A 16119-nucleotide genomic window follows, 5' to 3' on the forward strand; every position below is an offset into this window, starting at 1 on the left:
ATCACTGATTGTAATGGCCTTTTGCCGCACGCTGGTGCAGTTTTGTTCAGGTTGGACATTAAATAAAGGTAGCCCGGCTTCAAACAAGCACGTGACAAGTGCTCAAACTGTGAATGTGCACAAGCGTGCATATACTGCGTCTCCAAGCACTTGAGCCCATGGTCCTCTGGGCTACCCAGGGAGGGAATGGACGTTGTGGTTCACAGAGGGACGTTTCCAAATTCCCTGTGAATGGTGAATGCTGCCATTGCTTCCTGTTTCCTTGTCTGTCAGTAATTTTTGTTGGCACTTAATTTTATGAAGCTGGTTTAGCCTTTAGCTATGCAGCATGCTCATCCCTCCCTTCCTACTAGTGGTTTTACTTCATAAAGACACTTGCTCTCTTCCCCTCCCCTTCTCTCCACGATACAAGAGTAACATCTCTTAAAAGCAGGCTTTAAGATTATCAGACTTGAGAGACAGATTCCTGCATCTGTGAGGTATATGAAGTATCTTTTCTTTCCTTAGAGGGAAACACATTTCAACAAAATGTTCCATGAGGTGTTCCTCCAAATGCAGGAAGAAGTCAAGAGAGCAAGCTGTACTCGCAGTCGGGGCTGCGTGAAGTCCTGTGCTCTTCACCCGACTACCCTGGAGTGTTGTCAACCTCGGTGTAAAAAAATGCGCTCTGGAAAACAGGTCAGCTTCTAGGAGATGCATGTTCTCTTCATCCTGTGCTGCCGACCTTGACACCTCCTGATCCCAGGAAGCCCCTAGCAAGGTTTGTGGTGCCGTCCTGACTGCAGCTAATAATACACTGCTCAGATGAACTAAACTACTGTTTATTTGTTGAACCAAAGCATTTCCCTCTGAGTTAAATTGAAAAGTCTTGTAATGTGTTTGAGTTCTTGCACATGTTCTTTCAACATTGCAGCTGAAAAGCTTGTCCCATGTAAATGGACTAAAACCACTTGGTTATTTTTGCAAGATGAAGAAGGACGTAAACATTTTTAAGGTCCCTTTGAAGTTAACACCATATTGGTCTATAATTTCCTTTGTCTTTTTGCTCCATCTCTTTCTGACAGAGCAGTGTCTTTCATCAATGCCTATGTAAAATTCATTTGCTAATAATCAAAAAGAGTAATCTGTAAGCCATCAAAGCTCCCTTCTCCCTCCAAAAATGTTTCCTGTAGTCTAGCCAATAATTGTGCAAAGTTTTATTGGTGTCATGCAGCACGAGAAATGCTGTATCCTCAGTACAAAGCTGTTAACGAGGCAGTTGCTTATCCAACAGGCATTTATTGTTTCCATGTTTTAAATGGTTTATCTGAACTTGGAAATACTGTTGAAAACATTCTGATCAATCTTAAGGCTAACCCTGAACAGATGCATAAAATCAGCAAAGGACCCAGTCCTGCAAGGTGGAGCGCTCTGGCTCACCCGAAGACTCACTGCAATGGTTGTACCCTAAAGAACTGCAGCATCCCTAGGGAAGATCTGTGTTGATCAGAAAATAAATGCTGGGATTTCTCCGTAGGAGCACTTTATGCCCCTGGTGTTCTGTAGCTACTGACCTCTGAACCTGCTGCTGCAAATAGGCCTGAAGATCCTGCTGCAGGCACAACATAGCTCTGATCCATTGCTATCATTTTTGGAAGGAAACCCTTGACAGTCTGTAGGAAGAAGAAAAATAGAACTTCATATATGTGCAAATAGGCCTATTAAACTGGTAAATCTGAATACATCTTCCTGTTGGGTCTCTTTTGCTGAAACTCAGCTGGGTCTTTCACAGTCTTCATTTGTTTCTAGTTTTAGCTGCAGGCTAGAAAAATTCTGGCTCCACATCTAAACTATGGCAGTTTCTTTCTTACTGCTCTGTAATCCATTCTGTGAATTTTCTATTTGGAATTTTTTCATATTCCAAAAGCCCAGTGTGTATGATTTGGCAGATGCTCACAAAGATTTCTTTCAATAACCTGTCACTGCGCTTTTTATTTTATCATAGTGCTCCGCAGAGAAGTTGCTGACCCAACAATTCAGAGAGACCTTTTCATGCTTTTCTTGATGCATACTTTTTTTTAAAAAAATCTATTACAAAGTTCTATGCTGGAAAAGTACAATCTGTATTAGAAACTTCCTGAGTATTGGAGGCATCTGGTGCTGGGTTTTTAGTTTAGGTTGTTATGGTGGGAAGTCAGAAGTTGCATCCCAGTTAAAGTCTGGATTTCTTCATATTCAGTTCTGCTTTAAAAAAACACCCTGAACATAACAATGTAGCAGTTGGATGCTGGCATCTGAAATACTTAATCATTCCATGAGATTAACAAGGCCTTGTCTAGCAATTTAGAAGCATTTCTTCTTTTATCAAGCTTCCCCTTTTTGGGCACTGGAGAAAAGAAGGATTCTGTGCTAGCACTCAGTGTTGGCATTTAGAAGCTGAAAACATGTCCCTGTGGAGGCTGGCTTGTAATACAAACATTCTTCAGAAGTTGTGGTATTTCTAAAATAATGCATGTGACTAACTGCCCTTTAACCTTTTACCTTCGCTTTGGCCACTCTTGCAAGGTTGGACAGAGTCATGACTCATACAAGAGCAACCACAGGAACACAAGACTGGAGAGGCCCAGCCCAGCACACTGCTGCCCGCAGCTGCAGTGAACAAGTACCCTGTGCAAAAGAAGCGCGTAGCTGTCCCATGGGAGATGTGTGTCCTGCAGCCAAAAGTCCTGCTAATCAGCTGCGAAGCAAAGCTTCCACAGATCGGCTGCACTGGCCAGCAACGCCTCACAGAAGACGTCCCTCTGCAATAACAAGGAGAACTGGGACTTGTGTTCTGACTTTTGCTGCCTCTTGAGGAACTCCCCGAGTTCAATGAGTCTTGCTACAATGAGCCCTGACTGAGCTGAAGAACTCATCCAGCTAAAGAGACTCTCAACATGGTTCTGCCAAGAATAAAACCCAGTGAAATCAAGTAAATTCAATACTAAGCTCTGCTGCAGCTGTTTAACATCACAGACCTTCCCATTTTTCCTTCCTTGCCAAGCTAGGCAACACATCACATTTACAGTTCCTTTTGCGTTGTACACGTGACATGGGTTTGCAGCGTAACAAGATTAGTTTTGCCTGTAATCCTCTTAAAATGTCCTTCCTTTGATTGCCTTTTCATCTTTTGGTGTTCTGGAACTTGGATTAATGGGATTGAGATTTATTCCACGGGTCTTGTTTGATAAGCTGCTTTCAAGAATTAGTTGCCTACAAACACATTTGATTGGGAAAAAGCATTTTAATGGTAGCTGAATTATGCAGTGTTATTCTAAACATAGCATAAGGCCTCTATACGTACTTGGAGAATGTATGTCTCTAGAGTCTACTAGACAAGGAGATGAATAAAACAAGATAGGCTTACTTGTTTCAGAGTGTCTAAAACACCTCGTGTGGCTTCCCTAGGCAGATGTGCCAAGCCTTGGCTGTATGTTTGCAAATCAGCCAACAAATTGACCATGTGCCTTTTCTTGTTCTCATCACATTTCAAGCATTGTCCGTGAACCACCCTTTCCATTGGTCCCACAGGACCTTGCAATCAGCTCAGTCTGGTCTCATCATCACCGAATCCCTGTTTGCTTAGCTTGATACCAAAGGAACAGCTGGTTTGCTGAAGCACTGATGTACAAGTCACACAATGCTAACACTTCATACCACACCGAGCAAGCGACTGAACAGCTACGCCTGGTGCCTTGGCATAACCAGGGTGTATTTTACAAACAGAAAAACCCAAAGCATGGAGCAATTACATGATTTTGAGCTAGTCTAGACCAGAGCTCCTTATTGCAGAACTCAGGAGTGTTCAGCTCCTGTGTTTAGCCCAAAAGACCACCCTGCCAATGTAAAACTAGCATACAGCTTTGTGCCTTCCCCTGCCTGTCCCCATGCCTCTTAAACTTGGACTCCATGTCAACCCCATCTCTTTAATTGGTCTTATTCTAGCAACAAAAGTTCCCCAGGAGGTGCTGGGGAGGGGGGGGTTATGGCTGCAGAACATTTCTGAATCGTACAGTAGGGATGAAACACTGCGCTTGGTTGACCTTTCTGAACATGAATGCATGCGCTCTATGCGAGTGTAGGACACTGAAAATACCTTCAATGGGTATTCAAGGATGTCACGTGGCAAGTCTCCACTAGATACAGATTAGTGGATTCACACCCCATTTCCAAGGCAAATTTATAGCTATAAAATCATTGCACATGGCAGTGCTTGTTGCAGACACGCCCTTTGCTCCCTATTCCATTCCCTGTGTTACTCAGCACTAAAGTAACGCAACATCATTTGCCTGTCTATGGCCAGCTAAAAGCACAGTAACTGCCGCTGTGATGTGCTCCCCAGACTGGGGTGAGCATCCCCCCAGTGACACCAACCCAAGCTGGAACCCAGCGGGGAGCCGGAGTCCCACAGCCCTGCGAGCGGGCAGTCCGCGAGGGAACTCTGTGGGCTCCGGCTCTGGATTAAGGCTGGATGTTACCGCTGCACTTGCCCGTGCCCTTGGACAAGTCACTGAAGATCTCTGCACCCGTTTTTTCTTTTTTTTTTTTCTAAGAAGAAAATAAAGATAAAATTAAATTTCCAAAGGCACACTCGCCCATCCCGGCAAAGCACGCCAGGCGTACCAACACCCCAAGCCCGGGCCGCATGCAGCACCTGCCCGGTTTCAATCTCCGGGCCGCGGCCGGCGCCCACGCCGAGACCCGCAGCCGCCCCGCGGGGCCGAGCGAGCCGGCTGCACCCACCCACCCACCCGGCCCCTCGCACGAAGCCCGGGCACAATGGCGGCGCCGGGCCGGGCTGCGGGCACAAAAGGCTCGCGCCGCCATGAGGGGAACGCGGCCAGCGAGCGGCGGCGCGGCCCAGCACGCCCAGCGCCCCGCCCCGCCCTCCGCCGCGAAATGGCGGCCCTGGCAGCCCCTCACGCCACCTCCACCGGCTCCAAGCCCGCCGGAGCGGGGAGCTGAGGATCCAACCCATCGCCTTCCCCGGAGCTGGGCCCTCTGCGGGCAGAGGAGCGCAGGGGGCAGCAGGGGAGGGCGGAGCGCGGCTCCGGCGGGCAACCCGAACGGTACCGCCCAAGATGGCGCCGGCGCCCGCCCTCCCGCCTCAGCGCGGGCGGATCCGGGGCGGGACCCGCGGCCCCTATAAAGAGCCTCGCGCGGGGACTACTGGCCTCTTTCTCCGGCGTGGGTGAGGTGAGCGTGGGTCGCGGGTGAGCTCCGGGGCGGTGGGGCTCGGCTTTCCCCTCCGCCCGTTCCTGGCGGCCCTGCCTGCCTGAGCGGGCTCCTGGCGGCCGCCGGCGTGGCCTCTCTGCCCGCCCGCCGAGGGAGCGGCCGGGGCCGCATGGGCTGGTGGCACGGCCGCCCCGTCCGCGGTCGGCCCCGGGGGCCCCAGGTGCTCTTCTCCGCTCCCCTGCGGGCTTTCCCCGTGAGCGGCCGCCCTGCTCGGAAAGATCTGCCACGGTGTGGCTCGGAGCCGCCGGGGCGGGCGGGAGCGTGGGCCGGGGGCTCGCTGGTGGAGGTGATGACGGTTTTTTCCCCGTCAGAGCGACAGTGTTGATTTCTCGCTGTTCAAGCCAGGCCGCGTCTGATGCGCCAGCGGGGAAGGGCTGCTGCGCCGCAGGCCCGGGTGCTGACGGGGCTCTGGCTTTGCTCGCAGGGCGCCGGGCCGCGGGGAGACTCGGTGCGGCAGGGCCGGGAGGGCGGCTGCCTGCTGTGCTGCGCCGGGCCTGAGAATGGTGAGTCTGCATAGTAACGGGTCCTCACTGGTTTAAAGGCACATACAGACGTATTTTCTTTGTCAAAAGAGTTACTGAGTTGCTGCTGCAATGCTTTGTCAGGTTGGTGTCCCTGGAGACTGACAGGGGTGTAGGGTTTAACAGCTAGCCGAGATCCCATCGAGCTGACAGCAGAGAGGGTTTCCCCCCGCAGCCGGGCTCTCTGTGCCTCATCTCACACCCCTTGCTTGCAAGGTGGCGGGTCCAGCAGGCTGAGGAATCTGCAGCCTGGGAAGGGCGGTGGGTGTTCAGCTCCAAGCCACTGGCAGGCACCCCGTGGCCTAGAGCTGGGGTCCAGCCCATGCTGGAGACGAGTGGGTGCTGGGCTGCAGCCCAGCATGCGGCAGAGCTGTCCTGGCTGCAGTGGGCCCTTGAGGACGGCTGGTTCTGAAGCTTTCCTGCCCTGATCCTTGCTGCTAGGCATGTGGCAGCGTTCACAGCATGGCCACGTGCTGTTCCCTCTGCCTGGGGTCTGACAGCTGTGAGGCATTTACTGCTGCATGTGCGGCCTCCTGCCTTCGTCGTGGGAAGGCAGGAGCTTTATACGGCCAGAAAGGATGGGCCTGCAAAAGTGTGTAACCTGTTATCTCTACCTCTCTGTGTTAAATGTGGCTCAGCTGTCTTGTGCTCTGCTGTAGAAGCCGCATACATCAGCGTTTTTTCTCTAGACTTTTGCAGTATTTCCCTTGTCCCATGTGCCTGTTAAACATGCCAACCAGCCAGCTCTTTTGGGGGAAGGACCTGCATGAATTCACTCATTGTCTGCCAGGGGAGGTGGGAGTGTGGCATGGCTGCTGTGGGTGTGCAGTCACCCAGCTCCTGGGGACTTGCTGGTGTAAGTGATGACTGAATTTTTTCCCCATCAGAGCGACAGTGTTGATTTCTCACTGTTCAAGCCAGATCATGTCTGATGCACCAGCAGGGAAGTGCTGCTGTGTCCCAAACCCTGGCAGGGCCTGGTGCTGACTGTTCCTTTTGGCTTTACTCCTAGGCCGCTGCAAAGGCAGAGGGGGTGTTGAGCCTCTGGGAGACCTGATGTGATGGCTGTGGCTGACCCTGATCAATTGTGTGATGAGGGCAGCTGCCTGGCTTGCTCTACCATGCCTGAAACTCTAGCAAGTAAGAATGGTAAGTCCTTAAATAACTGTTGATCACTGGTTTAAATCAAGTAAAGAAAAAAAAAAGCAAAGGGGAAAAACACCTTTCCACAAGGGAATTTCTTCCAGAAGCCTCTGTCCCTGCAAAATTGACTGATGTATAGATTTGAGCATTAGCCTAGGTATTGTATAGATGAAAGCACAGAGGCTTTTCTCATGCTGAAACATTGCAACAAGGCCCTTTGTGCCTCATGTCGCTCCTGTTCTGGCATGTCTAAAGTGGCAGGCATGGCCAGCGAACAGGAACCAGCCAGGCAAGGGATCCATAAGCTGCACTGGTGTGGGCTGAGCTAGAGCAGGATGGTGGTTTACAGCTCTGTCCTGTTTGTTTCCCTGATGCATTGTGTTCAGACAGCTCAATTTAAGGACAGTCTGCATGGAGACATGGGTGATCTGCTGAGGGAGTGTGAGGGGACTGGATTTGCAAGTGTTCAGTGGTGCCATATGTGTGCATGGCTTTGTCACTGCCACTAGTTCCCTCAGTGCCTATGGATCTGTGCGGGAGGTGGGAGTGTGGCATGGCTGCTGTGAGTGTGCATCCACCCAGCTCCTGGAGACTCGCTGGTGTAAGTGATGACTGAATTTTTTCCCCATCAGAGCGACAGTGTTGATTTCTCACTGTTCAAGCCAGATCATGTCTGATGCACCAGCAGGGAAGTGCTGCTGTGTCCCAAACCCTGGCAGGGCCTGGTGCTGACTGTTCCTTTTGGCTTTACTCCTAGGCTGGTGCAAAGGCAGAAGGGGTGTTGAGCCTCTGGGAGACCTGATGTGATGGCTGTGGCTGACCCTGATCAATTGTGTGATGAGGGCAGCTGCCTGGTTTGTTCTGCCTTGTGCCCCTCTGGCAAGGGATAATGGTAAGTCTTTGATCCACCTGTGTTCACTGGTTTAAATAAAAACAGTTGGGGGGGAGAAAAAAGACCTTTCTGCAGTTGCGTCTGCAGTGCTTTGACAGGTTACTGTCCCTCGAGACTTGTCAGATCTGGGTGTAGATTTGAGCATTGCAGCAGGGGTTCTTTTAAGTATTGGACCAGAGTATCAACACCTGTTGAAATATTCCAGTTTCCATCTTTCCTGCAGGGAGTAATACCTTGTCAGTTGTTATGCACATGAAAATTTTTCAGATGTAATTGATTGCCTTTTAACCTTCAGCTGGAGAGCATCTGTCATGATAACTTCAGACTGTTTTTCTCCAGCACATTGGCGATGCTGATGCAAACTTTAGCCGGATTGTCTGATTCAACAGATGCAAGATGCTTCAGTTCCTCATGTGGCTGTGTATTGAGGCTCCATGCCTTTGCACCTCTGTTGCAGAGATGCGATGTAGGTGTTGCATGCTTTGAGGGCAGACAGCACTGGAGGGTGCTGTCTGCAGATGCAGTAACATGGCATAACACTATCTGACATGCGTAAAAGACTTGAGGATCAGAAGTGAAAGAATTCTTACTTTTCAAAGATACCAAGTAAATAGCAGAGAGCTCTAACAGATTTCAGTTAATCATAACCATAGCTTTTTGTTTTGCCCCATTTAAGCAATGTTAAAATGAGGTGTTTCTTACAGAGTTGGGGAGATTTTGTTCTTAGTATTTTCTCTCCTTTTTTTGGTTGTTTTTTTTTTTTCCCCCTCTGAATGGGAGGTTCTCAATGCCTTGGAGAAGTGAGAGTGAAAGTCAGCTTTCCAACAGTGTGTCTATTTGCAAGAGAGGGATTACTTTTGGTGTTTTTTTTTCTTACTTTGTTTTTATTTTTACAGAAGATCAGTGATGTGACATCTTCTGAAAACCTGGCTATTTGGTTAGAATTTCACTAATGCTCTAGAAAGTGTGCTCAACAGAATCTTACTTTATTGGATAAACAGCTGAAACAGATGTTGTCACTGGCTTCATTCAGTTCCAGCCTTGTCTTGCTGTTCAGGTGTCTGATGTGCAGCTGTCAGATCTCCAGGGAGGCTGAAGTCTCCTTGGTAGCCCATATCTACGAAGAGCGTAAACGTGAACCTTTTTGTGTGGCACTCTTGAATTCAAAAGGAGTATGAGTAGTCTGTGCAGATCGTGAAGCTGGTAGAGCTGACCAAACATGTTACCCTGGCATCCTCTGCTCAGTCAGCTGCCCCAGGCTTTTACCAAGTACTACTCTAAAAGCTCCCCCAATGCAGTTTTAAGAGTGTAGCCTATTTGGAGTGTCTGGCAGTGAAGTTTTTGCTGTTCGCAGAGCAACTTTCGCTGTCTAATAAGAGGTTTTTTGGGGAGGGATTGAAAGCTATATATTTGCTGTTTGCAGTGGAATGGACTGATGAAATGTTGGCTGTTTTCTTGACAGGTTGAGATTTGTCAGAAGGTGTCCTGGGACCTGCTGTGATTTCAGTGTACTAGCAGAAAGCTGTCTTCTGCTAATGATGTCCCTCTTCATGCTGCTGCCTGTGATCCCTGGTCCAAGCTATAGCATTCACATCACCCTGCAACAGCTCTGGTCTTTTCTCAGAGCTAGCAGGAGTGATAAATTGGTGTCCTGCCAACTTACAGATGGAGGGTGTTAATTTTTCTTTCCCTTGGTATGAGGCATTTAACTGTAATGGATTATGGAACTTGCTGCATGTTTAATGTAATTGGATGCTTTTGTCTGCGAGGGCTGTATTCATCACCTGACAGCTAATGTTATCTTACCACTGTCATTAAAAGTAAGGAGGCCTCTCCTTGGAGAGCAGTTGTCAAGGCTGGGAGGATGCCCTTCTGTGGAAGGAGAGAGGGGTTTCAAGTCCTGGCTCTCCCCTGTCATCCAGAAAGCTTTAGTAATGTATCATTGGCAGCCTATAAAGTGGGAAAGGGGCATCTTGGATGCTGCAGTGCAGTGTGTGTTTCTGTACTGTTTAGAGCCTGTGTTTAATAAAATCTAAGTACTGGGTGAATTCAGCTGGTGACTGAAATTCTCTTTCCATTCCTTTAACAGCCAGTTTCTGGCTCTTCTAATTGTTTTGGGGAGTTGGATGGCGACAGAGCTTCTGTCTAATAATTGCTTACATGGAGCTACCTGCTCCCTCAAGCTATCAGAAAGGGGCATGATCTCATGGTGGTATAGCTTCGAATACCCTGAAGTAAAAGTGCTTAGCTGAGACTTGTGGCTGCTGCTGTGCTGCAGGAAGCAACACTAGGGCATGGTTCTCTGTACCTAACAGCTGGGTGCTAAAGGTCAACAACAGGCCTGTCTTGTGCCAAAGGGAGAGGCACAGTCTGCACTTTGCCTCTGTTAGGACAAGGGCTCTCCCTCGGCTTCTCCCTTAAATCCTGGATGTAGAACACGGCTCAGTGGGGATTTTAGCTGGCCTGTTATGATGTATAAATTAGCATATTCCTAGGTAAGTCACTGAGGCTTTGCAGATTCTTCCATGAGTCTTACAGAAAAGTGACAGCAGTCTGGGAAGGACAGTGAGCTGATGTCAGCTTCTGTGAGGATCTGGACACTTCCCCTGTGCAGTGTGTTTGGCTAGCAGGAGTGATTGCTTCTGGCTAGACAGACTTGGTGACAGATGTTCTTTCAGATCCTGCAGCCTTCCCCTGGATGCTGTTTGGAAACTCCCAGGTTTGCAGAGCAGGAGAATGGAACACAGATTGTACATAGGTGCTGAAGTAGGGAATCACTAGACAAAAGGAAGCTAAAGGCTTTTCTGATCCTAATTTCCTAATACCAGAGGTAGTCAAAAGCTCCAAGATGTATTGCTCCTTGTACCTGTGACTTGCATATCTGAGATCAATTGACTGCACATCTGACCTCAGTAGTGGCAAAAAAATCTGTCAATGCACCTGTGCTGTGCAGTGTGTGCACATGTAGAGGGGTTGGTGGTGAGTCTGTTCTGCAGGGAGGGAGAAGGCATTCTCCATCTGCTGTGCCCATTAGCTTGGCAGTCAGTGGTGTCTGCGTGATGCACAGCCAAACAGCCTTGGCAGATGTCTCATGCCAGGTCCTGGTCTGGTAGTATTTGTACACTGTGCTGGCAATGCACATGAAGTAAATAGCCCCTTCAGATCAAGCTGGTGTGAAGAATTGAGATATATGTTAACCTGCAGTGTCTCAGACAGGAGGTTCACGTTCAAACCCCAGACCTAATGATGGAAGAAGCTGTTCCCCATGTGCTGCTGTTGGGAAGTAGCACAGCAGGTATGTGTGTTGGGATGGCATTAAAAACCAATCCTCCTGCAGCCTCAATAGACTTCTGAGGAGCAGGGCCACCTGGCAGCTGTTAAAAGTTCCTGTATTGCTAGTTCTGGGCCTGTGGAAGCTGGTAATGGATGGGTCACACATGCTAAATGCCAGCTGAGGGGCTGCTGCCTGAATGCAGCTGGCCATGTGCAGGAGTTGCAGTGAGGTAGCTAGCCCGATAGTGATGATTCAGCTTGAAGTAGCTGAAGGGCAAAAGGGAAGCAGGGATAACAGCCTGAGGGAAAGTTCAAAAAGAATGATTTCCTGCAACATTTGAAGTGTTGCAGTGTTGTTTTTACTGCCTGATAGCAACAGCCTAATTAATACTCTTAATGGATTGGAAGTTATTTAGGGCAACTACAGGTTTAGAGGATATTTCTGCTACTTAAAAATGTAAATAGCAGTTTTGGTGTTTATGGGAGGGGATTTGGTATCTGAGCCTTTAGCATGTATGTTTAGTAGAAAACGGCAATGATAGAAAATAAGCTATTAATCAGCATTCAAAGCAGCCTTCCATTGAACTGGGTAGAGATTATTCTCATTCAATTATTGTAAGCAGCATAATCTCTTGAAATGACATATTGATGAGGGATCAGAACTGCTGCTAATACAGTTACTTTCATAATCTATGAGCACACCTACCAGCAAGCATACTTTAGGGACTGGAGAGTGTTCGTTGTCCAGTGGGAGCTGTGAGGACAGATGTACCTGGAACAAGTTTTTTGCACATTGTGTTGTCTCGCTCAGGATTCAAGCACTGCTGCTATTGCATGTGTGCATAGGGATGGAAGACAAAACTGTCTGAAGATAACTGAACTATAAGCAACCTGTGAATGCTCTCTAGCATTGATGGAGGAACTGAACTGAGCCTGGAGATCTCCCCTGAGCTGGCAGCTGTAGAGGGTGCTGTGTGCATGCGTTGCCCAAAGCTTAGTAAGGGCCAGATGGGGTTTCTGCCTCACTGTTCGAGTTCTGTGTGTGTATGGTCAGGACGCTTTCACCTTGTCATTACAGCAGTCTGCTGTAATAAGCTCATGACCACTGGTCCAAGGTTTATCTGTAAGAACAAGAAGTGAAAAAGTGGAGACAAACCCTAAAAGTAACATCTGAACTTGTCAGGCTTTTATTTAGAGGAGTAGAGGTGGAGAAGGTCTTCTGTACTGACAGGCTTTTGCTTCAAAGCTTTCATCTGCTGGAGTTTGATATGTCTGCAAACAGCTGGGCACCTTAGATGTGGCTTCAGTTACATCTGCCTCTGGACTAGTTGGGTCTAGAGAGCATCCCCTGTTACTCCTTCCACACATTTGCTCCAAATTCCCACACACCATGCTCAAAAAATGTCAGCATGGCTGCCTTTACCAGAAGTCTGTCTGGACAGTTTCAGGAAAATGAGGGTATGTGGTAGGCCGAGTTGGTAAACATGGGCTGGGGGTCATGTTCTTCAGTACCACAGCATCTTTTTTTTTCCTGTTACACAGGGTATCCATCTTTCTGCTGCTTCTACAGACACCTTTGATAATGGAGAACTAGCTGAACTTGACTGTGGCCAGCTATGGGCTCTCAGCCATGTATGCTGTGAGCTCAGATTGTTTTCCTCTGTGTAACCATAAGATATTCAAAAACTTGAGCTGCAGTGGACTTGCTAGTACAACTGTGTTACAGCCAAGTAATGAAGTAGGCTTCCCAGGTAACAGAGGAAACCATCAAACAAACTTTATTATCTATACCAAGCATGGAGGTAGGAACCCCCTGTGAAAAATCTCTTCATGTAGCCCTTTGATAACGGGGGTGGTGTGTGTGTATTAACACTGAATTCAAAGAAATTTGCAGCTTTCCTCCTCAGAGCTGTCCTTAGCATTTGTTGCCCCATTGCTTGCCTGACTTCTGCAGGCACTGGTCAACTTCTGAGATGTCTGTTGGGTGTTTCCAATGAGGAGATGAAGGCCAGGAGGTATTTGGACGGAGGCTGACACAGCTTTTTCTCTGCACAGAGAGCTCCCTACTGGCTCTGAGACCTGCAAAGGATAATCACAGCATGTCCAGAGCTTGTATTCTGCTCCTGTGAAGTGGCTGAACAGGGCAGTGAGGATGAAGGCAGAATTGTCGGTTTCATCAGTTATAGCAGGGACAGAAAATGCTGTATGTACTTGTGTAACTTGCTAAAACTGAAAGCTGGAGTCACTTGCTAGGCTCATATGTTTAAGCAAATGTTTACTGTTCTCAGACAGCTCTGTTTCTTGGTGCCATGAGCATATGAGAGGGAAACAGCACAGATTACTTCTCTGTCTGATGTTGCTTTTAGTAGACATGTTTTCATACACAGTGAGAGGTTGAACACTTGCATTCCCAAAGACCCAGGCATCTTTTTGACTGCATGGTGATTATGATATTCTTTTTAGACACATCTGTTAAGCAGCTGCATTAGTTTGTGGGATAGCACTGCCCATTTACTCATTGCTGCTTCTGTTCTCTGCGTCATTTCCTCTTCCTCCATCTCTGCTCAGTAATAGATTATCTGATACATCAGCTGTGTTGACAGGCCAGATGTTATCATGGACAGCAAAGTTTTGCATGAAGCAAAACTTGATTTTGTGATCACCCTAGGCTAGGGAGATCCAGATTTCAGGATGCTGAGACTGCCCCACAGGCAATAAGGGGAAGAGTGCTTTTTTTTTTTTTTGAAGCAGAGGGTTTGTCTCCTACAACATCCAGTGTTTTAAAGAGATGTTCTGCAGCTATAGACTTCTGTTCTTCCACTCTTTTTGCCAGATCCCTTAGTGATGGGTGAAGCCAAGCGTCTTGGTTCAGCCCGAGTCTGTTTTGGAGGTGTGGGAACTGCTGGTTTGTGTTATAGCACCTGGGGTTCCCATCCCGGCACTGGGCACAGGGTGCAGATAGGGCTGAGGTCCTCTGGCACTGCACTGGCTGTCCTCTGGCAGCCTTCATCTTGCAGAAAACTGTAGTTTATGTCCCTGTGCTCCCTGCTGTGAATTTTCTTGCTCAGACCACCTGGCTGATGCTCAGGTTCAGCTCACTGTGTAGAGGGAGGACTGCTGCGCTCTTAACAGGGTGAATGAAGAGGGGACAGCGAGAGCTCTGGCTTTGTGTTGGTTCTCAGCACACGCCACTGATATCTCCCCTTTGCCCCATGATACCTACCAGAGACTGGTGCTAAAGCCTTCTAGATTGTTCCACAGTGAATTAAACTCTGAAGAAAAGTGCTGGAGATAACTCTTTTGACATTTACAGAAATGTACTCTGAGGTCTGAAGAAATTCTCTTCACCTGTTTCTTTGCTCAGTGCCAACATGAGGCTAGCAAGGGCTGGATGTAGCCCCTGCCACAGGCCTTCCAGTGTCTGAAATGTGCTCAAGTCTTCTATAATGTGAGTGGTAAATGCCTGGCAGCTTGCAGGTAGTTACAGAGTTCTCCGGGTGATGAGTAAAAATATTCTTTGTGCTAGACCATGTTTGTGGTGTAAATTGAAGTAATTCCATTATGTTTCCAAAGATTGATTGGGGTATGTGGAAACAAGTTCAGGACCGGTTCTCTCTGTTATCTGAGTATCTGCCTGATTTCTTTCAGTGTTATATTTAGAAAAATGTGCACTGGATAGTCTCTGCTTCACTGTGCCTGTTGCTTGCTCTGTTCAGTTTTGAATGCTGTGGCTGAGTCACCTTGAAGTCTTTTCTCTAGTGCTGAGAATAAGCTTGACTTCCTTAGTCTTTTCTCAAAGTACATACTAAAGCTAGGGGCTGTCCTCATTCCTCTACTTCACATAGACTCCCTTGGGTCCCTGTAACCTTCCTCAGCAAGGCTGTGCAGGGCCAAAGAGAGAATGCGGTCTCAGCACTGACTGCATGAAGAAGCAAGGCATGTTGCCCATCTCCAGCGGGCTGAGGAGGCTCGGCTGGTGTGTGGGGTGGTAGGTAAGCAGATGTAGCCCCACGCGGTGCTGCTTCCCCAGATGGATTCACTGAAGCCCGTTCCTGAGAGCCGCTCTCTGAAGGTGGGGCAGTATGTCAGCACCCAGGGGCTGCCTGGAGGAGCACACACATGCTTTCCGCTCCACACATGCTTGCATTTCCCGCTGTGGGTGGCCCCAGTGTCTCCAACAGCCTACTGCTTCTGGTTCAGGGCTGCTCTTTAACTGAAAGGGTGAGGCTTGTGCTTTTGATCCTCCCACAGATACTGGAATGTTCGCACATCGATTCAGGATAGAGCCTGGCCTGTAGGCAGCAGCTGACTTCTGGATACCATTTCTCAGTGAGAAGATATACTAAGCTCTACCTCTGTCCTTGTTGAGCAGCTTGGAGTGTGTGTGCAATTTTTGTGCTGCACAACTTCAGCAATGTTGTAGTGCTATAGCCCCACCAATTTTCCCAAATCCGGCTGGAGAATTAAATGGCCTACTGATGAAGAAAGATGGTTGCTATCTCATGCAAATGGTTGCAAACCATCTGCAGGCTCACAAGAGTGTTACTGTAGTTGTTACACATTACACTGGCTTAGTCTCCATTCATGTTTGCAAGAATTTTGTCTACCAAGAAGAGATAAAAACTTATTTTTTTCCCTGAGATACAGCACTCACAGGGGAAGGTCTGCCTTGAGAGTGAATCCATTTTTCAGTGGGTTTGGATCGGGCCCTTGACACCAGCAGTTCAAAGCAGACTTTTCCTCTGAATATTTGCTGTCACTTTTTTTACAGCAGGATATTTATAGGTGCAGTTTTCTTGGAAATCTACAGAGGAGGACTGGAAGTGTCTGAGAAGTTCTGTTAGTCAGCAATTTATTTATGTTGCTGTGGAAATGCCATAGTAGGGCTTGGAAAAACTGCCTGGAGAAAAAGGTGGTTGCTAAAGGTGCTAACAGCAATGTGCATCTCTTGTTGGTTAGCCTGCCTAGCCTACCTAAACCTGTACATAGGGCACGTGCTTCACAACAGCTGCTTTTATCATGGGGGTGGCGCATATT

At 48.2% G+C, this 16119-nt stretch overlaps 1 long non-coding RNA gene and 3 other non-coding genes across 4 annotated transcripts; all 4 read left to right on the top strand.

Moving 5' to 3' along the window:
• The first annotated feature begins 5529 nt into the window (after positions 1-5529).
• LOC142363580 (small nucleolar SNORD12/SNORD106) lies at positions 5530-5618 on the top strand. Its single transcript, XR_012765834.1, has one exon. It is a non-coding gene; the product is annotated as a small nucleolar SNORD12/SNORD106 (small nucleolar RNA).
• Positions 5552-9861, top strand: LOC142363518 (uncharacterized). Its single transcript, XR_012765782.1, has 4 exons — positions 5552-5756; positions 6787-6923; positions 7675-7809; positions 9272-9861. It is a non-coding gene; the product is annotated as an uncharacterized LOC142363518 (long non-coding RNA).
• LOC142363578 (small nucleolar SNORD12/SNORD106) lies at positions 6625-6715 on the top strand. The gene has a single exon (XR_012765832.1). It is a non-coding gene; the product is annotated as a small nucleolar SNORD12/SNORD106 (small nucleolar RNA).
• On the top strand, positions 7513-7603 carry LOC142363579 (small nucleolar SNORD12/SNORD106). Its single transcript, XR_012765833.1, has one exon. It is a non-coding gene; the product is annotated as a small nucleolar SNORD12/SNORD106 (small nucleolar RNA).
• Positions 9862-16119: the final 6258 nt, after the last annotated feature.

This window comes from Opisthocomus hoazin, chromosome 18 (genome assembly GCF_030867145.1).
Source record: "Opisthocomus hoazin isolate bOpiHoa1 chromosome 18, bOpiHoa1.hap1, whole genome shotgun sequence".
NCBI classification, from domain to species: Eukaryota; Metazoa; Chordata; class Aves; order Opisthocomiformes; family Opisthocomidae; genus Opisthocomus; species Opisthocomus hoazin.